The sequence below is a fragment of the Balaenoptera musculus genome, chromosome 4 (assembly GCF_009873245.2).
Source record: "Balaenoptera musculus isolate JJ_BM4_2016_0621 chromosome 4, mBalMus1.pri.v3, whole genome shotgun sequence".
In the NCBI taxonomy this organism is placed as follows: domain Eukaryota; kingdom Metazoa; phylum Chordata; class Mammalia; order Artiodactyla; family Balaenopteridae; genus Balaenoptera; species Balaenoptera musculus.
Window position 1 is genome coordinate 27,890,651 of NC_045788.1, and position 25,194 is coordinate 27,915,844.

The following is a 25,194-nucleotide window of genomic DNA, read 5'->3' on the forward strand; positions in this document are numbered from 1 at the left end:
GGCGAGTTGGGGGAAGAGGGAAATGTTGGGAGAGGAAGGAGAGAGGAAAAGTTGTGGCTGGTCGACTGCGAGATCGAGTTCATTTCCCCCCAGTGGCGGGTCCCAGCATCCTTCTTCCCCAGGTTTGGAGCACCAGCGAGCGGTGTTTGGGGGAGAAACTCCCCGGATCACCGACGTTCAAGTTGTGTCAAGTTTGAGGTAGAAAAGGCGGGTCTATTTCATTTTAAGGTCCACTTTTGGAGTCAGTGGAAACAATCTACCGTTGACTTTCATAAAGAGTGGAAGGGAGGAAGCGCCCGCCGCTTGAGGACTTGCCCGAGTTTCTTTGGCCCTCTGTCTAGACCGCCCACGAACGTCCAGCCCCGGGAGTCTCCCCCTGGCTTGGGGCCTCCACACGCGGTCTCGAGTCTGGGTGCCCGCGTGTGTCCGGAAGCAGCGGGCGCTGCGGTTTTGCCTGCGGCAGGACTTTTTGGTGGGCACGGGGGCAGCCCCTTTCGCCCCTTCTGGGGTTTCCTCCGGCCCTGCCCCGGGCTCCCTCCCCGCAGCCCCCGCTGCTGCCCGGGGCCCGGCCACCCGGGGGCTGCTCTGGACCTGACGCAGGCAGCGCGGTCGCTGACGTCAGGGGCTCCCGGTGGCCCGAGCCCCGGCCACGAGGCACCCGGCGCGAGCGTCATTAATTATCAGGCGCCAGATATTGTGAAGAAAGCTCAAGCTTTTCAGGCGGGAACTGATTTTGAGATTTATATGTATATATATATTTTGGTGTGGGGAGCGGGAAAAGAAGAGAAAAAAAAAGTGGAGTGGGAAACAGTGATTCGGTTTCTCAAAGCATAGTTAGTAACTTCGCACCCTCCAGCGTCCAGGTCCGCCCCCTCGGTGCACCCTTCCGTAGGTGTGGGCTCCTCATTTTGTACCTGGTTTGGGAGGTTCTTGGTGGACGCGCCAATATTTGTTCCTGCGAGACTCGCATCGACAACTTCCCTGTAGATTGAAGCTCGAGGAGTTCAATCATCTCCAGCACCCAAGGGGATGAGATGGAGTTGGGCATTGCGTCCTAAACCTGGATCTAGGATGTTCATAGCACCCTTTCCATTTGGTTAGATCCTTAGCCAGAGATCTGATATTATTATTGTTGTTGTTGAGTAAAAAGAGGGGGGAAACCCCCACGTACACCGATAGGGCCAAGATAAATGAGCAGTGCGATTCGGTATCAGCAACGAAACCTTTCATTTGTAGCATCGAAAGCAGCTCTCCTTTTTTCTTTTGTTTTAAAAGGAATTAGACATATAGTATTTAGCTCAAAATAGAATTTTAAGCGGCAAAAACTTCTTCAAAATCACACCAGTTCTTGGTTCTAGCTCTAATACATTTTCAAAAACCCTTTCTCTGAGGATCACTGCCGAGTAAACACAGGGCGCAGCAGGGTCATTGTGAGGCGAATTCTCTCTTGGGCTCTTCCCTGCAAAGGGAAAAAAAAAAAAAAAATCATGCAGTATGATAAATTCCACAGGTGATGGTGAAGTGATTTTCTGAAAAAAAGAAGAAAGTGAAATAAGAATTAAACTAAAAACCCACCCAAATTAAGACAATTTTTATGTAAGTGGAAATAATAATCCACAAATTCAAATGTCTTAAAATATTATCTTATTTGCCATAAATAATTTCCTTGAAATTGGCTAGTTGAATTAGCCATTTGGAAGATCCTGAATATAAAAATAAAACTCATATATATCACTGCATATAGTCAGTAAATAGAGGCTCTCACAGATATAAAATTATCTTCATACATATGAATACAGAATGTATTTGATAGTACCCATGGAGTCAGAACACAAAGCCTCTCTAGTTATATCTATAGGAGGTTAGAAATATCCTGAAAAGTACTTTAAATGGCAGGTAATTTGTTTAGAGTTTCACAGACAGAAAAAGAATGGACTGAACTTTAATTTTTCTTTTGAAACTTTTTGAGCCCTGTAGGCAGCTTTTGATTCAGAACTGTGATGGTGACCATTTTATTCTGAAATCAGTAATTTATTTTTAACCAGTAATTATATGATAAACGTTTAGCAAGTATATACTGATTTCTCAGAAGTGTACAGCAACTATTTTGTAAAATATGAGGAAAAATGGAGCTCATTCTTAAACAAAGTGTAAATATATTTGTAGTATTGAAATCTTTATGGAGAATTTTAAAAAGATTAAAAGGTCACATTAATAAATGTACAAAATTCCACAAACACGCACCAATAAAAATTTCCAGGAATTGTGTGTTAAAAGTATTTGAAAAGAGATACCCGCACACAAAAAGAAAAATAAAAAGGAACCTTAGGGTAAATAAAAACAAAGGTCCAGGGTCCAACCTTTTTTCTCTTTAATTATTATTATGTTTTTATGGCTTGTAATACCTAGACTTCTGTTTAAAATTCTAAAAGTGTGTGTTAACTGTAATAAAAGATATTTGAAGTTGAGGACAACAGTTAATCAGCATTCAACAACTTCAGTTTCTATTTTACGTGCTACTACTTTTATATACTATAAATATTTCCAGAGAGCTCTGCTCTTTTTTGGTACAGTAGGATGAAATTTATGGGTCTAAGATGTTTTCTGGATTATGTTTATTATACTCCGGCTGAGAAAAACCTTAAGATATTCATTAGATTAAAAAAGTCAGCTAATATTGTTATAGTTCCTGAATCAATAAATATTTACAGATTTAAGGCAATAATTGAATTGAAGTGCCAAATTTCAAGGTCATTATGTGTGTATGTATATCTTCACATAGTAATTTGTACAAGTTGGACAGTATCCTATGGGGTTTATGTGATTTTTGGTGCTGCCTCTGTCATAATTTCACTTGCTGACCTGGTAAAGTCAGTTGATATCCTTGGCTCTTAGCTTTTTCACTTGTGAAATCAGTGCCCTAGATAAGATGCTCACTAAATTTTTATATAGTTCTTAAAGCAGTGGTCTGTCTTACTCTTACTTATGGATTAACATTTTAAAAACTTTTAAAGGTAGAATTTTATTTGTGAAAAAAATTTAATCAGGGAAATCTACTTAACTGATTTGGATATAAATGCAATCGACTAGCAGTTCCGATTGTAAAACCTCATCATTAAGGTTTTTTTTGTGAGTCCTGTTTTAGAAATATGCATTCTATTAAACGGGGCAGGGCGGGGGGATACAGGAAACCTATCTTTCTCTCTTATCTTGAAAAGGAAATAACATACATTCCTAATGTTTTGTTTGTGTGAATTACAAAGAATATTTTCATAAACCTGGGGCAGAGGGTACTTAGGAGATGGAAACATTATTAAATTCAGTTGTTTAAGGGCATGCATTTGGGAATTGTGAACTTTCAGTCCTGGTCATATGCAAATATATGTTTGCTATATGTATTAATTCACTGAATTTACAAATCCCACTATGTAAAATAACAAAAATAAGAGGAAAACACAATTCTCCTGCACACTCTTATGGCTGGATCAGTGTGAAGAGCTAAATATATTGAGTATATTATTCAATCTACAGGTTTTGCAGCTGTAGCTTGTTACTTACCTATCAGCTGACTGCATTTGACTGGACCAATTAATTGATTAATTAATTAAAGCAACAAACTTTAAAGTATGGTCATTGTTATTGAGACTATGGCATTTCAAAAAAAAAAAATTCCAAATGCTTTCTTCCCTCCAGGAATATAATAGGAGAGACACATAGAATTAAACAAAATGTAAGGTAAGATATGGTATTTGTCATAAGAGAGGCATAAACAAAATTTGATTGGGCAGTGTTTGATGTTTTGATCACTTGCTGATTTCCAAAATCAGAACAAAATTTCACATCACAAACTTTTCCTTCTCTTTCATACTCTCCTTTCCTCCATTCCCTCCCCTTACCTCCTCCCTTTTCTCTTCCCCTCTCCCTGGCTCTGAAACCTAAGGCAATATGACATTTTCAAAAGACCTTTCTTGGGGTGGTGGCAGTGGGTTTGTGAGCTTGCTGCCTGAATCCTCTCCAGGCTTTTGTCTTTTGGGGGCAGTTTTGTCCGAGTGCCCATCTGTAGCCAGCTAGCCTGGGCTCCCATAGATGAGCTTAAGCTCTGTGAATGCTGGGTCTAAGGGCTGGTCAGAGCTTTTCAGCTACGAGGGTGTCCATTTTTATGGTTGAAGTGGGTCAGACCAAGCAGAGACCAAGTTCTGACAACTCCAGACAAATATTTGAAAAGAGGACACTCGTCACCAGGACATTCACACTTGCAGAATTGTGCAGGATTTCTCTCTCTTCTATTATTTGTTTGATCTAATACAGATTCCCTTGTCACTAACAAAAAGGCCTTTTTCTCCTTTTCATGATGGTTCATTTGTTCATTTTTATTGTTTTAAAAATATTTACTATAAAAATTTCAGCATACTGACTACTTTTTTTCATAAATTTTCTATCTGTTCTGAAATGTTAAGCAGTTGAGCCATGTTTTTCCTTTCCCTGAGGCTGACTTGATTCTCTGGCAGTATGTTCCAAGAAAATTTTATGTCCTCCTTATACTATTTCATAGTCACCCCATGAAACCAAAGAATAATTAATTTTCTCCAAAACAGGTTAGATTCAAGTGTTTTAGAAGCTCTAAGTAGGACTAACCTGTAGCTAATCAAAGATGTAGAAATAACTGGTCAGTTTATATGTTATTTCAGATTCCTCTTTTTTCTCCTTTGTTGCCATTCTTTGGGTCAGTTGGAAAGTGGCACAGCCCAGACCAGTCTGATTAGTACTTGCTGGCTGTTTGGATGAGTAGATTCAGGCAGGAGGGGTTGCAAAGTGTGTTTGAGGACTTGGTTTTGTCATTTTCATGTGATTCCTATCCTGTTTGTAAAATAAAGTCTTCATTCTGAACAATTTCTAGCATATACAAAAGTAGAGAGAATAATGTAATAAATCTCCATCACCCAACAACAATATTTATCAACTCATAGCCAATTTAATTTTGTCCATATTTCCATCCACTATTCTCCCCCAGGATTATTTTAAAGCACATTCTAGACATATTATTTAATATGTAAATATTTATTATTTAACTAATATATAGTTAATGTTTGCTACAAAGCCGAGTGGCTTTTTCAAAGCAACTAGTGTGTTTTTCTGAAACACTGCCTGGTTTGAGATTTTAGGTTGCTGTTCTTGATCCTTTTAACGGTTTTGCTTCCAATACCAGAGCCTTTATTAGCCACTGGAATCAAGGAGCTCTGTAGTTCTCAAGAGAAAAAGAATAATTCAGTTGATTATCATCATAATCAATGAAGATGGAAGCTTCAAGTGGGAAATCTCACAATTCCCAGAGTCTAGTAGTCAAAGTGGAATCAGAATAATTTACTCAGAAGTTTCTGAGTTTGGGAAAATGTGATGACTATAAATTTCTTTTATTAAAAAATAATATGAATTTGTGCTGGTATGGAAAAACCATTGTACTTGAAAAACTATCACCTATGTGCATTGGATTTCATCTTCAAACTACCCAAGGCAACCTCCCAATTATCGATACAATAATAAATATGAATTTGTGCACTGTGTTTTAAGTGTAATGTTTTCTTATCTCATTAAATTGTATGAAGCTGTATGCTGTGGTTAATTTTTAAAAAGAGAGTACTGATCCCTTAGAAATCTATGCCAAACTATTTATGGATGAAATAGTATGATGTCTAGAATTCGCTTCAAATAATCTTGGGCAGGGGGTGGTGAGTGAGTGTAGGAAGAATCAAGATTTTTATTGCTGGGTGATGGGTACTTGGGGGTTCATGATAATATTCTCACTACTTCTGTAAATAATTAAATTTTTTCTTAATAAAATAGTAAAAAAAAAAAAAAAAGACAAAAAAGCCATGAAAATCCCACTAAAGTGTCTATCTATCCATTTATCTATCAGCAGAGAAGTCAAAAGTTAGAATGAAAATGTTTGGAATTTAAAATTAAAAAGGTGGAGGTTTATTTCCTTCACCTTGGACTACCTATGTGTATACTTGGAAAAGCCAATGAACCTCTTTTAATTTGGGTTTTCACATGTATAAAAATACTCCACCTGGTTTAAACAAATGCCAGTATTTTTCCAGATACCCCTATATGTTAAATATCAATTCCTAACACCTTGCAAGCAAAAATGTTGCTTAATAATTTAAACTTGCAGTTACTTGAATGTTTGCCAGCTAATTGTTTTGAGATCTATGGAAAGATCTAGTTGTTACTTTCTGCTTGTAGTTGTTTTGTGCATTGATTATGATAGAACCTTTCTCAGTATGTGGGGAAAATAATGATTGCTATAGATTTTAAAATGAGATTATTGCTAGAGCATAATGCTGGGCCATCCACTTTCCTGGTGGGAGATGTGGACTCTTGAAGTTCAGGGTTAACCCCTGCCTCATTGTTTCTTCCTTTATAGCATATCTGCCCTTCAGACTTCATTTCTGGGCCATTCCTGCTGGAGGTAGAAAACATATCAGCCTCCTCAGCTTCAGTTCATTGTGGAACTTGGAGTTGAATCATGATTTTCAGTCTTGGGTTTTCAGAGCAGGTCTCTGTTTTTAGATTATGTTGCCCTTCCTCATTGTCTAGCCAGGTCTGCAATATTAGGGATGAGAACCAGTAAACCCTTCAAAGTGGCAAACTTACCTTCCTCCTAACCTGATCTTCCCATAGATTGGGACTCTACATGAGCTGGCTATGCCAGATTTTCCTGCCTGGGACTCAGATCTCCCCTAGGGTACAAAACAGCCCTAGACCTTACGCTGAGACTAGAACATTAGAAGCATTCTAGTCCTTTCCTTCCTGGGGCTAGATCCTGGTCCATACATCTCCAGTAGCTGTGGTTCTCCTGATAGCACTCAGAAATGGTGGCTTGGCTTTTCTTATCACTGTGCTATGCCTGCTGCAACAGACTTCTGGTACCAAACCATATCTGAACATGCCAAGCTTTGGAAGCCATGCAGTGAACTGACTGACCTTCCTTGGTCCAACCTTTGCCATCAAGTAAGCATTTCCCAGAGGGTTTGCATCAGAATCATCTGGGGGATGTTTGTAAAAATTCATATTCCTGGACTTTACTCCAGATCTAATGAATCAGAATGTCTGGGTCAGGGTGTTCATCAGGAATGTGCATTTTATTTTATTTTTTATTTTTTTGGCTGCGCTGCATTGCTTGTGGGATCTTAGTTCCCCGACCAGGGATTGAAACCACGCCCTCTGCAGTGAAAGCACGGAGTCTTAACCACTGGACTGCCAGGGAATTCCCAGGAATGTGTATTTTAATTAAATGCAGTTTAAAAATCACTAACTAAAGCCTTAGACTTTGCCCTTGGATTTGGGCTTTTCTGTGAACCCAAGTTATCTTTTCTTTCTCTGGTTTCCATTGCTATGATTTTAAATTGCCTGATTCCTGTGCTTTCTAGTGTCTGGACTTTAGTAGAGATTCAGAAAAACAACAGCAACAATAATAAGAAGAACACTGGACTGGTTCTTAGCTAGCAAGGCTAGCTGTCTCAAACATACTACTTGTGTTACCACCAGTTCCCTTACTGAAATTCACTTCTTGATCTAGCATTAGAGTATGAATAAGTGCATGATGCTAGTAATAATAACTCACATGAAAGTACTTTTCAGGAAGTTTAAAATCACTATATAAGTGCAATGTATTATTTAACAAACAGTTAATGAACTCATAGTCTATTTGGGGGCACTGTACAACTTGCCCCCTGAACACAGTACAAAGGAAGTGAAGGATATATTTTCTGCCGGAGGAAAACCTATAATGAAGATAACAGGCACACATAATATTACAGGAAAACAATCGGAAAGCAACATACCTGATCAGTATCCCAAATATTCTCTTTAGTAATGCAAATCTGAGTTCCCTGGAAGATATTGGATAACCATGTGTTTATGTACCAACTGTTGTATCTGTTTATGTTATCTATGAATTTATGTAGTCATCTCTATCAAATGCCTACTATTCATTATATCTATATTTTTCTGTTTTTAAGTGAACGTGAGGTGCTTAGAATGTAAGCTCCATGCGGGCGAGCATTTTTCTCTGTTTTCTTTACTGATGTGTTTTTACTACACAAACTGTGTCAGCTACATAATGTACGTTCAATAAGTATTTGTTGTCTGACTGACTGTCCTAATGGTTGACTAAATGAAGTTAATCAGAAAATAGTTTCAAAAGGTGATGAGTGTAAGGGAGATCTCACAGGTGTCCATAGATACATAGGAAATTGTTGTGGGGGGGGACTGTGGGATTGTAAAATAGAATTGTCTTGGGGGGGGGGCGGGGTGAATGTCTCCACATTTGACAGTTTTGGTCTGCCTCCTATGGGCCAAGTCAGTTACTGACGACTTGGGGTGGTTGTAATTGTGATTTTTCTGGCTCTGAGGAGGAAACCCCCCGCCTTTAGATCTGAGACTGTTGAGTAGTGGAACTTAATTCTGTTTGGGGATGTAGGCATGGGGAGGTGCTTTTTGGAATTGGAAATTTTTTTTCCTTTAGGAATTTTGTCTGTTTGCCTACACAAATACTTTGGACGGTGGCACACATTTGCCAAGTTTGACTGGCTGTGGTTTCATTTGTAGCATTGTCTCCTTTGCAATTTCAGTTTCCAATCCATATGAGGAAAGAGAGGAAGATTTTCTCTTGGAAACTATTCGTGAGGTTAGTCAACGTTGAACCAGCTACTGATCATACACCGCTTGTACCCAACCAGGATTATAAATCCATCTGGAATATAATTTGGCAATCTTCTGATCTATATTATACGTGAAATTTTAATTGTTAAAAAAATTACTTGCACATATAGCAGTTTGTTGTTTTTATCCCAGTACTGAAGAACAGTGATACCATGTGTGGACATATATTTTAAAACTGCAGTTTTCAACCTTTCATTCACTCAACAAATATTTATTGCCTGCCTCCTAAGTGCCGGGCCCTCTTCTAGGTTCTGGAGACAAGGTGATCAACAAGTCAAAGTTCCTTGTGGAAATTACATTCTAGTGGGAAGACAGGTGATGATAATAAACACGGAAAGAACACATATAAAAGGGAACTTCAGATAGTCTTGAGTGCTCTGTTAAACCAACATAGGATAATGTGTTAGAGAAAGCCTTGAGGGGTGGAGAGGCTAGTGTAATCAGTGGCCTTTCTGAGGTGTCAGCGTTTGGGCTGAGACCCAAATGATGTGCAGGAATTAGCTATGAGAAGAATAAGGGGTAGGGGATTCTGGCTGAGGAAAAAGCATATAAAGGCCCTGGTCAGGAACTAGCTTGATGTGTTCATTAAAGCATTCATTTATCCTCTAAGCAAGTATTTGCTCAGTGCCTATTTTGTGCCAGGTACAACATACTCTAAAGTACTAGGGAAATGTTGATGAATAAAACAGGCATTTTGGGTTCCAGCTCTCATAGAACTATGTTCTAATGGGGAAGAAAGACAAAACAAAAACAAACAAGAAAAGTATCAGATGATAATAAATGAATACTAAGTGAGAAGGAATAACGTGATAGGAACTTTTTGGTGGGGCCAGAGAATGCCTTTCTGAGTAAGTGACCTGTATATTAGGAAGGTGGCAATATGAAATTCACACTTGTGTCACATCCTCCCTTTGGATATTTCAAGTGATGGGTTGGTACATAGTAATACAGGCTGAGGATAATGTGTGACACCTGTAGATTTACCTGTAACCCCAGCACTTTCTCTTCTGCTGATGAATGCATATGGGAATGCAAGGAACTACAACTGTTTGAGTTTACAAAAAAGAGAAATAATTTGTAAATTTATGTACTTTATTTGTAGTAGTAAATTATGTACAGCTCTCCTCACCAAGGGTTTGGGATATTTAGGGTCAGAATATCTCTTTTAATTGATGGGAATGTATGGCAGAATTAAGGAGCTTTTGCTAAATAAATATTAAAGAATAGCTTTAATAGTGATGAAACTTAAAATTAAATAATGAGGGTATGCAAATTAATGTGGATATGAGCAATCCTGCAAAGGCAAGAATCAGCCTTGGTTTTAGCCTTCTTATACTTTTTTATTAAAAGCAGTGGATTCAGCCTTGAGAACATTTTTTTGTATAATTTTTTTCAAATGTTGGGATATTGCCTTATTTTATACCATGGAAAATGTATTGGATATTTAAGTTAAGAGTCTAACATTGCAAGGAATCCAATTCTGTTTAAAGTAGTTCATGTTAAAGGGTGTTTACTGATAGAAAAGAGCATAAGGAAACAGAGCTCACATTCTGCATGTGGATGGCACTGAAAAGTAGGAGGCCACATGCATCTCTGTCTCTACACATCTGCTCCATCTATTCTCCTGTTCCTCCCCTCTCATAAGCTTTCTTTCCTTACGTATCTTTTTTCCATCTCTCCAAAAATTCACTTTACATATGGTGTTGGTTGATAATGGTCTCAAATTCTACATGGCCTATAGTTCCAGCCCTCACAGTAGTCTGACTGACTTAATCTCTCCACGACCCTATTCCAAATTTTTGGAAGAGTTGATCTGATTTTTTTCCACTTTGAATCAGATTGGTCCAATCTAATTAGACTCCGGTCCAATCAGCTGTAGCTGGAGTGGGGAAGCAGCAGATAGGGGCTGCATAGTATGTACCTGTGGTATATTAGGTAATTATTAACAAATAATATCCCCTTACATGAAAAGTAATTAATGACTATATCACGTTTAAAAACTTGAAACAATCCTTACAAGGGTAAAGTATCAATACTCTATTGATAGACTTTCCATCCACACCAATCATGAGCCCATTCACCCTTTCCCTACTCACTACTCTCCCTAGAGCTAAACTAGATTTGAAGATATACACATATACACACATTCCATAGAAAATACATAATATTATATAAATTAATTTCTCTGTTTAACAAATATTAATTGAATACGCTGGGGATTAGGCATTGAATAAAGTGAATAAAGATCCTTGCCCTCATGGAGCTTACCTTCTAGGGGATGCAGACAGAGATAAAACTAAATAAATAAATGTGTTATGTGGTATTTGAAAAGATCGTAAGTGCTGTGCAAAAAAAATAAATCCTGAGGATAAATAGGAAACAAACAGAGTGGTCAGAGAACAGTTCTAATTGAAGGTGACATTTGAGCCAAGACTTGTAAGAGGTCATCTAGAGAAAGGACATTCTAAACAGAAGGAACAGCAAGTGACCTGCATGTTCAAAGAACACAAATTTCTGTGAGTCTGAAGCAGAATGAATGAGGGGAGAGTAGGAGCGGTCAGAGTGATTGAGAAATGCTGGGAGCTGGGGAAGGAGTTGGGTGACTGATCATTCAGGTTCTTGCTAACAAGTTTAAGGCCTTTGGCTTTTATTCTCTGTGAAGTGGAAGACACTGTTAGGTTTTGAGCGGAGTAAGTTGATCTGACATATTTTAAGTGGATCATTATGGTTTCTGTGTTGAGACCAGACTGAAGGAGGCTGGCAGCAGCCGGATGTTAGGAGGCTGTGGCTACGAGGCAGGCAAGAGCTCATAGTGACTTTGACAAAGAAGTACGTAGCAGAAAAGGTGGTGAGTAGTCAAGATTGTGGACTGATTCTGAAGGGGGAGCCAACAGAGGTTTCTTCTGGATTAGATGTCCAGGTGAGAGAAAGCACGAGGTCAGGGTTGACAAGTTTCTGAACTTGAATAACTGCAATGCAGTTTTCAGTAACTGAGATACAGAAGACTGTGGAAAGGGAAGGTTTTTAGTATGTGTGTGTGTTTGTGGGAAAATCAGGAACTCGATTTTGGGAAGGTTAAATTAAAGATGCCTTTAGACATTTGGGTCGAGTGGTTGAGCAGGCAGTCGGATTTGAGTCCTCAGCATAGTGACAGTATTTAAAGCCTTGAGACTGAATGAGACCAGCAAGAAATGAATTTGACGGTAGAAAAGAAGAGGTTTAAAGCCCATCTTTGGCACCCCAATATTTATTTATTTTTTAATTAAAAAAAATTTTTGGCTGTGTTGGGTCTTCATTGCGGTGTGTGGGCTTTCTCTAGTTGTGACGAGCGTGGGCTACTCTTCGTTGCGGTGCGCAGGCTCTAGGCGCGTGGGCTCAGTAGTTGTGGCACGCGGGCTCTAGAGCGCAGCCTCAGTAGTTGTGGTGCACAGGCTTAGTTGCTTCACGGCATATGGGATCTTCTCGGACCAGGGCTTGAACCTGTGTCCCCTGCATTGGCGGGCGGATTCTTAACCACTGCACCACGAGGGAAGTCCTGACACCCCAATATTTAGAAGTCTTAGAGATTTGCAAGAATTAGCAAAGGAGACTGAGAAACAGTGAGAAAGGAGGAAATACAGGAAAGGTGGTGTCCAGGAAGCCAGGTGAGGGAGGTGTTTCAAGAAGGAAGGAATGATCAGATGTGCCAAATATTGATTATAGGCCAAGTCAGATAAGTGATCATTTGATTCAGTAACACAGAGGCTATTTGACGTAAGCAGTTGGGGTTGTGATGGTGGAGATAAAGATCTCTTTGGAGTGGGTTTGAAGGAGACAATAAGAAGAAAGGAATTGGAGACAATGACTATACAGGATGAATAAAATGGTAATATTATGTATTCTGCAAATTTTTCACAGAGCAATATGTGCTAGGGATTCATACTATTCTTTACAGCTCTATCTCACTTCTTTTAGTCATTCCATAGCTTTCAATTATATGAATGACCACAAAGTGTTAAGATGGTTCTCTAAACAGGCCCTAACTCTCTGTTTTTTTTTTTTTTTTTTATAAATTTATTTATTTATTTTTGGCTGTGTTGGGTCTTCGTTTCTGTGTGAGGGCTTTCTCCAGTTGCGGCGAGCGGGGGCCACTCCTCATCGCGGTGAAGGGGCCTCTCACTATCGCGGCCTCTCTTGTTGCGGAGCATGGGCTCCAGACGCGCAGGCTCAGTAGTTGTGGCTCACGGGCCCAGCTGCTCCGCGGCATGTGGGATCTTCCCAGACCAGGGCTCGAACCCGTGTCCCCTGCATTAGCAGGCAGACTCTCAACCACTGCGCCACCAGGGAAGCCCTCTGTTTTATTTTTTTTTATTTTTTATTTTTTATAAATTTTATTTATTTATTTATTTATTTATTTTTGGCTGTGTTGGGTCTTCGTTTCTGTGCGAGGGCTTTCTCTAGTTGTGGCAAGCGGGGGCCACTCTTCATCGTGGTGCGCGGGCCTCTCACTGTCATGGCCTCTCTTGTTGTGGAGCACAGGCTCCAGACGTGCAGGCTCAGTAATCGTGGCTCATGGGCCCAGCTGCTCCGCGGCATGTGGGATCTTCCCAGACCAGGGCTCGAACCCGTGTCCCCTGCATTGGCAGGCAGATTCTCAACCACCGCGCCACCAGGGAAGCCCCTAACTCTCTGTTTTAGTAGCAAGAATATCATTCATCCCTACCCTAACACACTAATACAGATGAAATGTTAAGTGGAAATCCAGAGATAGTGGGAGAGGCCAAAGCATTTTCAATACTCTGTATGGGGACAAGAATAGACAGCAGCCTGGCTGCAGTGGGGATTTCATAAGAAAACCAGTAGGAAATAAAGGTTCTTAAACTGGTCTCTGAGAGCTCTCCTCCTTGGATTAGGACCAACACTACACAGGCAAACATAGTCCTATACCTCACAAGAGACACCCTTTCAGGCCATAGATACTTCTGCCAGTAATATATTTTTTTCAAAACATGTAAGTTCCCATAATTTGGTTATGAAACCAATTATAGCTCTCCATTTCCTTTGTGCTAAAGAGTGAAAGTTTTTTCAGTTGTTTGGGTACCAATCTCTGGGATGAACATCCGTGCTCTCTGATGCTATTCTCTCTACTCTCAAAACAACTCATCCTATTTTGGAATGCTTTCTAGCTTGGAACCTCTTTTAGTTCCAAACTCTCTCTTATGAAGACAGGAGCTGTCTCTCCCCAACCTCCCACATTGCACAGCTGTTTATGAGGCTTGTAATTAATGAAGATTTGCTAACAATCACACACCCAGTGATGTTCCGGGCTTGTTGAGAGAAGCAAGGGTGGGCAGCAGTCACTGGGCTGGGCCTTCAACTGTGCATTTTGCCAATGGGCTGTAGCTTAGCTATTATATTTTTTAGTAAGAGAATTTCTGGAAGCTCTACTGGTATAGTTCAGGCTATATTACTTGGGAAATATGGAATGATCTGTAATGTAGAAAAGTTAAAGGGGAATTTTCTGAACAGAATTAGGTTTTGTTGCTGTTGTTGTTGTTAGGCCTATTTAAAGTGTAGTAATACTATATCCCCTACCAATTCTTTAGAATTTCCCCATTTATTATCTGGGTTGGTTGATTTCTATTTTCAATTGATTATAAAATGATAGCTTCTGCAGCCAAACTCACTTTCTTTGTTCTGATGATGAGAGCTTGATCTAGTATGAAGGTTGAAAAGTCAAGTATCTGTAGGAGTCAAAGAAGGAACCAAGCAAAGCAGCCCAGCATTAGAAGTCACTGGATGGAAAAAAAAAAAAGAAAAAGAAATCACTGGAGAGAGATGAGGACTGGGGTGGATTAGTGAGAGAGTGCTCTGCTCCATTCAGTTGCCATGTGAGAATGTGTGCCTGCTCTGAATACTCCTCAAGTGTTTCAAGAGAAGCTAGGAATCTGGATTTTAACATGACAGCTTTCAGCTTGGAAATGTTGGCAACAAACTCAAAGTTTTAAGAAAAGCACTCTGTAACCCAATACGTTGCGGGCCAAAGCAAACACATCTGCAGGCTGGATCCAACCCCAGGCCATCAGTTTGTGACTTCTGATCCAGACGGATCAGTGGTTATGGCGATGATTTGGGACTGGTTCTTTTCAGACTTAAAAACAACTGGTTGCTAGTGATCTAAACGTTCTCACTTACAAGTTGTTCTCTTCGTTTCCTGTTTTTGTAACAAATCTTAAATCACATCAGTCTGATATTTGAAACCTGCTGGTTAAAAGTAGAGGGACCATACATCCAGGACTGCCCAGCACAGCACTGGCTTAGGCCTGTAGCAGTTAATATTATGAATACTGTTCTCTTTCATTCCTGACATGTTCCAGTTTGGACAATAAATTATATAGATGCTTTATTTAAGAGTCTCTTTTATCCCCACTCCCCCATTTTTCACTTACTTTTACCTTTTATTTATTTTTTTAGAGTGAAAACTTTTATGTTTAGAATTAACCAGCTGGACTCAGTTTAGGTGACCCCAATTTTGCTGGCAACATCCAAGGCATCATACTCAGGAGCCAGTGGAACATATGCCTTCTTCCCTCCATCAGGCCTGATGAGAGTGTTGACTTTGGCCATGTCAATGTCATAGAGCTTCTTCACAGCCTGTTCAATTTGGTACTTGTTGGCCTTGACATCCACAATGAACACCGGTGTGTTGTTGTCTTCTATTTTCTTCACGGCTGACTCGGTGGTGAGGGGGAACTTGATGATGGTATAGTGGTCAAGCTTGTTTCTCCTAGGGGGCGCTCTTCCGAGGATATTTGGGCTGCCTCCTGAGCTGCAGTGCTTTGCGCCATCCGAAGGTGTGTGACGTCCGGACCTCCTTTTTTTTTTGTGGCTGTGGACGCCTTTCAACACTGCTTTCTTGGCCTTCGAAGCCTTTGCTTCGGCTTGGGCTTTCGGAGGAGCAGGGGCTTCCTTCTTCGCCTTCGGCGCCATCTTTGTGAAAAGGGGTCACTTATTTTATTATTTATTTATTAATTTAATTTTTATTGAAGTATAGTTAATTTACAATGTTGTGTTAGTTTCAAGTATACAGCAAAGTGATTCGGTCAGATTCTTTTCCGTAATAGGTTATTACAAGATATTGAGTATAGTTCTCTGTGGTATACAGTGGGTCCTTGTTGTTTGCCTACTTTATATATAGTAGTATGTGTCCATATATATGCATTTTGTGTGTGTATGTTATATATATATATATATTTTTCTTTAACAGTTTTATTGGAGTATAATTGCCTTACAATGGTGTGTTAGTTTCTGCTTTATAACAAAGTGAATCAGTTATACATATACATATGTTCCCATATCGCTTCCCTCTTGCATCTCCCTCCCTCCAAACCTCCCTATCCCACCCCTCTAGGTGGTCACAAAGCACCGAGCTGATCTCCCTGTGCTATGCGGCTGCTTCCCACTAGCTCTCTATCTTATGTTTGGTAGTGTATATATGTCCATGCCACTCTCTCATTTTGTCCCAGTTTACCCTTCCCCCTCCCCGTATCCTCAAGTCCATTCTCTAGTAGGTCTGTGTCTTTATTCCCGTCTTACCCCTAGGTTCTTCATGACCTTTTTTGTTTTTTAGATTCCATATATATGTGTTAGCATACTGTATTTGTTTTTCTCTTTCTGACTTGCTTCACTCTGTATGACAGACTCTGGGTCCATCCACCTCACTACAAATAACTCAATTTCGTTTCTTTTTCTTTTTCGTTTCCATTGTATATATGTGCCACATCTTCTTTATCCATTCATCTGTTGATGGACACTTAGTTTGCTTCCATGTCCTGGCTATTGTAAATAGAGCTGCAATGAACATTTTGGTACATGACTCTTTTTGAATTATGGTTTTCTCAGGGTATATGCCCAGTAGTGGGATTGCTGGGTCATATGGTACTTCTATTTTCAGTTTTTTAAGGAACCTCCATACTGTTCTCCATAGTGGCTATATCAATTTACGTTCCCACTAACAGTGCAAGAGGGTTCCTTTTTCTCCACACCCTCTCCAGCATTTATTGTTTGTAGATTTTTTGATGATGGCCATTCTGACCGGTGTGAGATGATATCTCATTGTAGTTTTGATTTGCATTTGTCTAATGATTAATAATGTTGAGTATTCTTTCATGTGTCTGTTGGCAATCTGTATATCTTCTTTGGAGAAATGTCTATTTAGGTCTTCTGCCCATTTTTGGATTGGGTTGTTTGTTTTTTTGATATTGAGCTGCATGAGCTGCTTGTAAATTTTGGAGATTAATCCTTTGTCAGTTGCTTCATTTGTAAATATATTCTCCCATTCTGAGGGTTGTCTTTTCGTCTTATTTATGGTTTCCTTTGCTGTGCAAAAGTTTTAAGTTTCCTTAGGTCCATTTGTTTATTTTTGTTTTTATTTCCATTTCTCTAGGAGGTGGGTCAAAAAGGATCTTGCTGTGATTTATGTCATAGAGTGTTCTGCCTATGTTTTCCTCTAAGAGTTTGATAGTGTCTGGCCTTACATTTAGGTCTTTAATCCATTTTGAGTTTATTTTTGTGTATGGTGTTAGGGAGTGTTCTAATTTCATTCTTTTCCATGTAGCTGTCCAGTTTTCCCAGGACCACTTATTGAAGAGGCTGTCTTTTCTCCACTGTATATTCTTGCCTCATTTATCAAAAATAAAGTGATCATATGTGCGTGGGTTTATCTCTGGGCTTTCTATCCTGTTCCATTGATCTATATTTCTGTTTTTGTGCCAGTACCATACTGTCTTGATTACTGTAGCTTTGTAGTATAGTCTGAAGTCAGGGAGTCTGATTCCTCCAGCTCCGTTTTTCTTTCTCAAGATTCTTTAGCTATTCGGGGTCTTTTGTGTTTCCATACAAATTGTGAAATTTTTTGTTCTAGTTCTATGAAAACTGCCAGTGGTAATTTGATAGGGATTGCATTGAATCTGTAGATTGCTTTGGGTAGTAGAGTCATTTTCACAGTGTTGATTCTTCCAATCCAAGAACATGGTATATCTCTCCATCTTTTTGTATCATCTTTAATTTCTTTCATCAGTGTCTTATAATTTTCTGCATACAGATCTTTTGTCTCCTTAGGTAGGCTTATTCCTATATATTTTATTCTTTTTGTTGCAGTGGTAAATGGGAGAGTTTCCTTAATTTCTCTGTCAGATTTTTCATCATTAGTGTATAGGAATGCAAGAGATTTCTGTGCATTAATTTTGTATCCTGCTACTTTACCAAATTCATTAATTAGCTCTAGTAGTTTTCTGGTAGCATCTTTAGGTTTCTCTATGCATAGTATCATGTCATGTGCAAACAGTGACAGCTTTACATTTTCTTTTCCAATTTGGATTCCTTTTATTTCCTTTTCTTCTCTGATTGCTGTGGCTAAAACTTCCAAAACTATGTTGAATAATAGTGGTGAGAGTTGGCAACCTTGTCTTGTTCCTGATCTTAGTGGAAATGGTTTCAGTTTTTCACCATTGAGGACGATGCTGGCTGTGGGTTTGTCATATATGGCCTTTATTATGTTGAGGAAATTTCCCTCTATGCCTACTTTCTGGAGGGTTTTTATCATAAATGGGTGTTGAATTTTGTTGAAAGCTTTCTCTGCATCTATTGAGATGATCATATGGTTTTTCTCCATCAATTGGTTAATATGGTGTATCACATTGATTGATTTGCGTATATTGAAGAATCTTTGCATTCCTGGGATAAACCCCATTTGATCATGGTGTGTGATCCTTTTAATGTGCTGTTGGATTCTGTTTGCTAGTATTTTGTTGAGAGTTTTTGCATCTATGTTCATCAGTGATATGGGCCTGTAGTTTTCTTTCTTTGTGACATCTTTGTCTGGTTTTGGTATCAGGGTGATGTTGGCCTCGTAGAATGAGTTTGGGAGTGTTCCTCCCTCTGCTATATCTTGGAAGAGTTTGAGAAGGATAAGTGTTAGCTCTTCTCTAAATGTTTGATAGAATTTGCCTGTTAAGCCATCTGGTCCTGGGCTTTTTTTTTGTTGGAAGATTTTTAATCACAGTTTCAATTTCAGTGCTTGTGATTGGTCTGTTCATATTTTCTATTTCTTCCTGGTTCAGTCTCGGCAGTTTGTGCATTTCTAAGAATGTGTCCATTTCTTCCAGATTTTCCATTTTATTGGCATATAGTTGCTTGTAGTAATCTCTCATGATCCTTTGTATTTCTGCAGTGTCAGTCGTTACTTCTCCTTTTTGATTTCTAATTCTATAGATTTGAGTTTTCTCCTTTTTTTTCTTGATGAGTCTGGCTAATGGTTTATCAATTTTGTTTATCTTCTCAAAGAACCAGCTTTTAGTTTTATCGATCTTTGCTATCGTCTCCTTCATTTCTTTTTCATTTATTTCTGATCTGATCTTTATGATTTCTTTCCTTCTGCTAACTTTGGGGTTTTATTGTTCTTCTTTGTCTCTAATTGCTTTAGTTGTAGGGTTTGGTTGTTTATTTGAGATGTTTCTTGTTTCTTAAAGTAGGGTTGTATTGCTATAAACTTCCCTCTTATAACTGCTTTTGCTGCATCCCGTAGGTTTTAGGTCGTCGTGTTTTCATTGTCATTTGTTTCTAGGTATTTTTTGATTTCCTCTTTGATATCTTCAGTGATCTCTTGGTTATTAAATAGTGTATTGTTTAGCCTCCATGGCTTTGTGTTTTTTACAGATTTTTTCCTGTAATTAATGTCTAGTCTCATAGCGCTGTGTTTGGAAAAGATACTTGATACGACTTCAGTTTTCTTAAATTTACCAAGGCTTGATTTGTGACCCAAGATATGATCTATCCTGGAGAATGTTCCATGAACACTTGAGAAGAATGTGTATTCTGTTGTTTTTGGATGGAATGTCCTATAAATATCAATTAAGTCCATCTTGTTTAATGTATCATTTAAAGCTTGTGTTTCCTTATTTATTTTTATTTTGGATGATCTGTCTATTGGTGAAAGTGGGGTTTTAAAGTCCCCTACTATGATTGTGTTACTGTCGATTTCCCCTTTTATGGCTGTTAGTATTTGCCTTATGTAGTGAGGTGCTCCTATGTTGGGTGCATAAATATTTCAATTATTATATCTTCTTCTTGGATCGATCCCTTGATCATTATGTAGTGTCCTTCTTAGTCTCTTGTAATAGTCTTTGTTTTAAAGTCTATTTTGTCTGATATGAGAATTGCTACTCCAGCTTTCTTTTGATTTCCATTTGCATGGAATATCTTTTTCCATCCCCTCACTTTCAGTCTGTATGTGTCCCTAGGTCTGAAGTGGGTCTCTTGTAGACAGCATATATACGGGTCTTGTTTTTTTATCCATTCAGCCAGTCTATGTCTTTTGGTTGGAGCATTTAATCCATTTACATTTAAGGTAATTATCGATATGTATGTTCATATTACCATTTTCTTAACTGTTTTGGGATTGTTTTTGTAGGTCTTTTCCTTCTCTTGTGTTTTCTGTGTAGAGAAGTTCCTTTAGCATTTGTTGTAGAGCTGGTTTGGTGGTGCTGAATTCTCTTAGCTTTTGCTTGTCTGTAAAGGTTTTAATTTCTCTGTCAAATCTGAATGAGGTCCTTGCTGCGTAGAGTAATCTTGGTTGTAGGTTTTTCTCCTTCATTACTTTAAATATGTCCTGCCACTCCCTTCTGGCTTGCAGAGTTTCTGCTGAAAGATAAGTTGTTAACTTTATGGGGATTCCCTTGTGTGTTATTTGTTGTTTTTCCCTTCCTGCTTTTAATATTTTTTCTTTGTATTTAATTTTTGATAGTTTAATATGTGTCTTGGAGTGTTTCTCCTTGGATTTATCCTGTATGGGACTTTCTGTGCTTCCTGGACTTGATTAACTATTTCCTTTCCCATATTAGGGAAGTTTTCAACTATAATCTCTTCAAATATTTTCTCAATCCCTTTCTTTTTCTCTTCTTCTTCTGGGAACCCTACAATTCGAATGTTAGCGTGTTTATCGTTGTCCCAGACGTCTCTGAGACTGTCCTCAATTCTTTTCATTCTTTTTTCTGTATTCTGCTTTGCAGTAGTTATTTCCATTATTTTATCATCTAGGTCACTTCTCTGTTCTTCTGCCTCAGTTATTCTGCTATTGATCCCTTCTAGAGAATTTTTAATTTCATTTATTGTGTTGTTCATCACTGTTTGTTTGCTCTTTAGTTCTTCTAGGTGCTTGTTAAACGTTTCTTGTATTTTCTCCATTCTATTTCCAAGATTTTGGATCTTCTTTACTATCGTTACTCTGAATTCTTTTTCAGGTAAAATGCCTATTTTCTCTTCATTTGTTAGGTCTGGTGGCTTTTTGCCTTGCTCCTTCATCTGCTGTGTGTTTCTCTGTCTTCTCATTTTGCTTAACTTACTGTGTTTGGGGTCTCCTTTTCACAGGCTGCAGGTTCATAGTTCCAGTTGTTTTTGGTGTCTGTCCCCAGTGACTAAGGTTTGTTCAGTGGGTTGTGTAGGCTTCCTGGTGGAGGGGACTGGTGCCTGTGTTCTGGTGGATGAGTATGGATCTTGTCTTTCTGATGGGCAGGTCCACATCTGGTGGTGTGTTTTGGGGTGTCTGTGGCCTTATTATGATTTTAGGCAGCCTCTCTGCTAATGGATGGGTTTGTGTTCCTGTCTTGCTAGTTGTTTGGCATAGGGTGTCCAGCACTGTAGCTTGCTGGTTGTTGAGTGGAGCTGGATCTTAGCGTTGAGATGGAGATCTCTGGGAGATTTTTGCCATTTGATATTACGTGGAGGTGGGAGGTCTCTTGTGGACCAGTGTCTTGAACTTGGCTCTCCCACTTCAGAGGCACAGCCCTGACGCCTGGCTGGAGCACCAAGAGCCTGTCATCCATATGGCTCAGAATAAAAGGGAGAAAAAAATGAAAGAAAGAAAGCAGAAGATAAAATAAAATAAAATAAAGTGAAATAAAATAAAATAAAGTTATGAAAATAAAAAATAATTATTAAAAAATATTTTGAGAAGTAATAAAAAAAAAAAGAAAGAAGAGAGCAACCAAACCAAAAAACAAATCCACCAATTATAACAAGTGCTAAGAACTATACTAAAAACAAAAACAAAAAGCAGACAGACAGAACCCTAGGACAAATGGTGAAAGTAAAGCTATACAGACAAAATCACACACAGAAGCACACACATACACACTCACAAAAAGAGAAAAAGGGAAAAAATATGTATATATTGTTGCTCTCAAAGTCCACCTCCTCAATTTGGGATGATTCGTTGTCTATTCAGGTATTCCACAGATGCAGGGTACATCAAGTTGATTGTGGAGATTTAATCTGCTGCTCCTGAGGCTGCTGGGAGAAATTTCCCTTTGTCTTCTTTGTTTGCACAGCTCCTGGGGTTCAGCTTTGGATTTGGACCCGCCTCTGCATGTAGGTCACCTGAGGACGTCTGTTCTTCACTCAGACAGGACAGGGTTAAAGGAGCCTCTGATTGGGGGCTCTGGCTCACTCAGGCGGGGGGGAAGGAGGGGTATGGAGTCCGGGGCGAGCCTGCAGTGGCAGAGGCCAGCATGAAGTTGTACCAGTTTGAGGCGTGCTGTGTGTTCTCCCGGGGAAGTTGTCCCTGGATCCCAGGACCCTGGCAGTGGCAGGCTGCACAGGCTCCCGGTAGGGGTGGTGTGGATAGTGACCTGTGCTCGCACACAGGCTTCTTGGTGGCTGCAGCAGCAGCCTTAGCATCTCATGCCCGTCTCTGGGGTCCGCGCTGATAGCCGTGGCTCGCGCCCGTCTCTGGAGCTCATTTAGGTGGTGCTCTGAATCCCCTCTCCTCGCGCACCCCGAAACAATGTTCTCTTGCCTTTTCAGCAGCTCCAGACTTTCCCGGACTCCCTCCCGCCTAGCTGTGGCGCACTAGACTCCTTCAGGCTGTGTTCACGCAGCCAACCCCAGTCCTCTCCCTGGGATCCGACCTCCGAAGCCCGAGCCTCAGCTCCCAGCCCCCTCCTGCCCTGGTGGGTGAGCAGACAAGCCTCTCGGGCTGGTGAGTGCTGCTCGGCACCCATCCTCTGTGTGGGAATCTCTCCGCTTTGCCCTCCGCATCCCTGTGGCTGCGCTCTCCTCCGTGACTCCGAAGCTTCCCGCCTCCGCCACCCACAGTCTCCGCCCGCGAAGGGCCTTCCTAGTGTGTGGAAACCTTTCCTCCTTCACAGCTCCCTCCCACTGGTGCAGGTCCCATCCCTATTCTTTTGTCTCTGCTTTTTCTTTTGCCTTACCCAGGTACGTGGGGAGTTTCTTGCCTTTTGGGAGGTCTGAGGTCTTCTGCCAGCGTTCAGTAGGTGTTCTGTAGGAGTTGTTCCACATGTAGATGTATTTCTGATGTATTTGTGGGGAGGAAGGTGATCTCCACGTCTTAATCTTCCGCCATCTTGAAGCTCCTCCGGTCACTTATTTTTAAATTTGTTTCTTTTTAAAAAAGCTCTCATAGAACATTTAAAATATTTAAAAAACTGATAATGCCATAAACATCTATGTAGCCATCATCCAGTTTCAGCAACTATCAACTAACCACCAATAATGTTTCTTCTATACCCTCAGCCACTCCCCAACTCCTGTATTATTTTGAAGGATATCCCAGATTCCATATTATTTTATCCATAATTTTTATGCCCTTTGAATCAATATTATTTAAGTACCAACCTCCCACTAAACATTTGCATTTTAACTCATTACATTTCAAATTTCTTATCTTCGCCAATACCTTGACTTCTTTGTAGCCTCTTTCCTTTCCCACTGTCTGCCATTAGTCTGTCCTTCTGTTCCTGAGTCCTAGTACTGAGAAACTTCATCAGTATTTCTCAAGAACTTTTCAGGACTCATTGAATACTTGTTGCTGCTGAGGGAGATAGCCAATATTTGTGTCTAAAAACAAATTATTATATTTATTATTAAAAATAAAAGGTAATATTTTGAACTTTGTTTTTTCTAGTCTGTTAACTGCATCCATCTTTTCAAATATTGATTTGTCCATTGGTTTGCCCTTTGAATTATTTTTGGTGAATGTATCTCATTGCTTTGTTACACAGTTGGAAGAGTGTTGTCAGATTCCAGTTCTCTGAAGACTTCTGTTGTCTATTGTGGACTAATCCTGGGGTCTAATTTCAAGATTCATTTGACATTTTGGTGGAAAATGTGTATTCTGGTAACTATGTCCTTTGAAAAACTTTGTGAGTTGCACATGATCAGAGAGAGAGAGAGAGAGCGAGAGAAAGCATGACTGTTAAACTTTGATAAATTTATTAAGGACTCAAGATACTTTTTATGTTAGAATTTTCTTCATAGTTTAAAATATTTAGATTAATGCCTATGAATGCACATTATATAATACATATATATAATTTGATAATACAAATAATTGATTCCTCAAATAAGCTAGTTTTGTTAGTTTGTATTTTATCTATTTGGGAAACTTGAATAAAAAGTATTACACTTTTACTCCCTTTTGATTTTCTCTGTATTGTATTTATATTTTTCTTAGTTTTTTTTTTTTTTTTTTTGGCTGTGTTGGGTCTTTGTTGCTGCGCATGGGCTTTCTCTAGTTGTGGCGAGTGGGGCTACTCTTCCTTGCAGTGCATGGGCTTCTTGTTGAGGTGGCTTCTCTTGTTGCAGATCACAGGCTCTAGGTGTGTGGGATTCAGTAGTTGTGGCTCCCGGCCTCTAGAGCACAGGCTCAGTAGTTGTGGTGCACGGGCTTAGTTGCTCCGCGGCATGTGGGATCTTCCCGGACCAGGGATCGAACCCATGTCCCCTGCATCGGTGGGTGGATTCTTAACCACTGTGTCACCAGGGAAGCCCTGTATTTTTCTTTTCTATGATTTTTTTTCCGTAACTTATATTAAGATTTTCTCTTTTGAGTATTACATTGTTTTTTCTTTTCTTCATATGTTGGTAATCCCCATCTGCATTCTTTCCCATTATTCAATCTTCACATAGATCCAACTTCAACATTTTCTAAATTCATATACTATGCATGGATTAATAATGAGGATTACTCTTTACCCATTTCAAACTCAACCAAATGATTAAATGTATTTTTAAGGAGCATATAATTTTTCATACTAGGTTGAAATTTCCTGGAGACCAGAATCTCAACCTTTTATATCAGTATCAATGTATCAACCTTTTATATCAGTATCAATGTATCAACATAAAATTTGAATATGGTAGACTCTCCAAATATTTGTTGACTTAAAATCTAGTTAGAAAAAATCATGTTTTTTAAAAAATTTATTTATTTATTTATTTATTTTTAGCTGTGTTGGGTCTTTGTTTCTGCACGAGGGCTTTCTCTAGTTGCGGCGAGCGCGGGCCACTCTTCATTGCGGTGCGCGGGCCTCTCACTATCATGGCCTCTCTTTTTGCGGAGCACAGGCTCCAGATGCGCAGGTTCAATAGTTGTGGCTCATAGGCCCAGTTGCTCCGCGGCATGTGGGATCTTCC

The 25,194-nt window shown here is 39.5% G+C and overlaps 1 pseudogene; it reads right to left on the minus strand.

The window, feature by feature from the left end:
- Positions 1–15,219: 15,219 nt before the first annotated feature.
- On the minus strand, positions 15,220–15,693 carry LOC118894552 (annotated as a pseudogene).
- Positions 15,694–25,194: the final 9,501 nt, after the last annotated feature.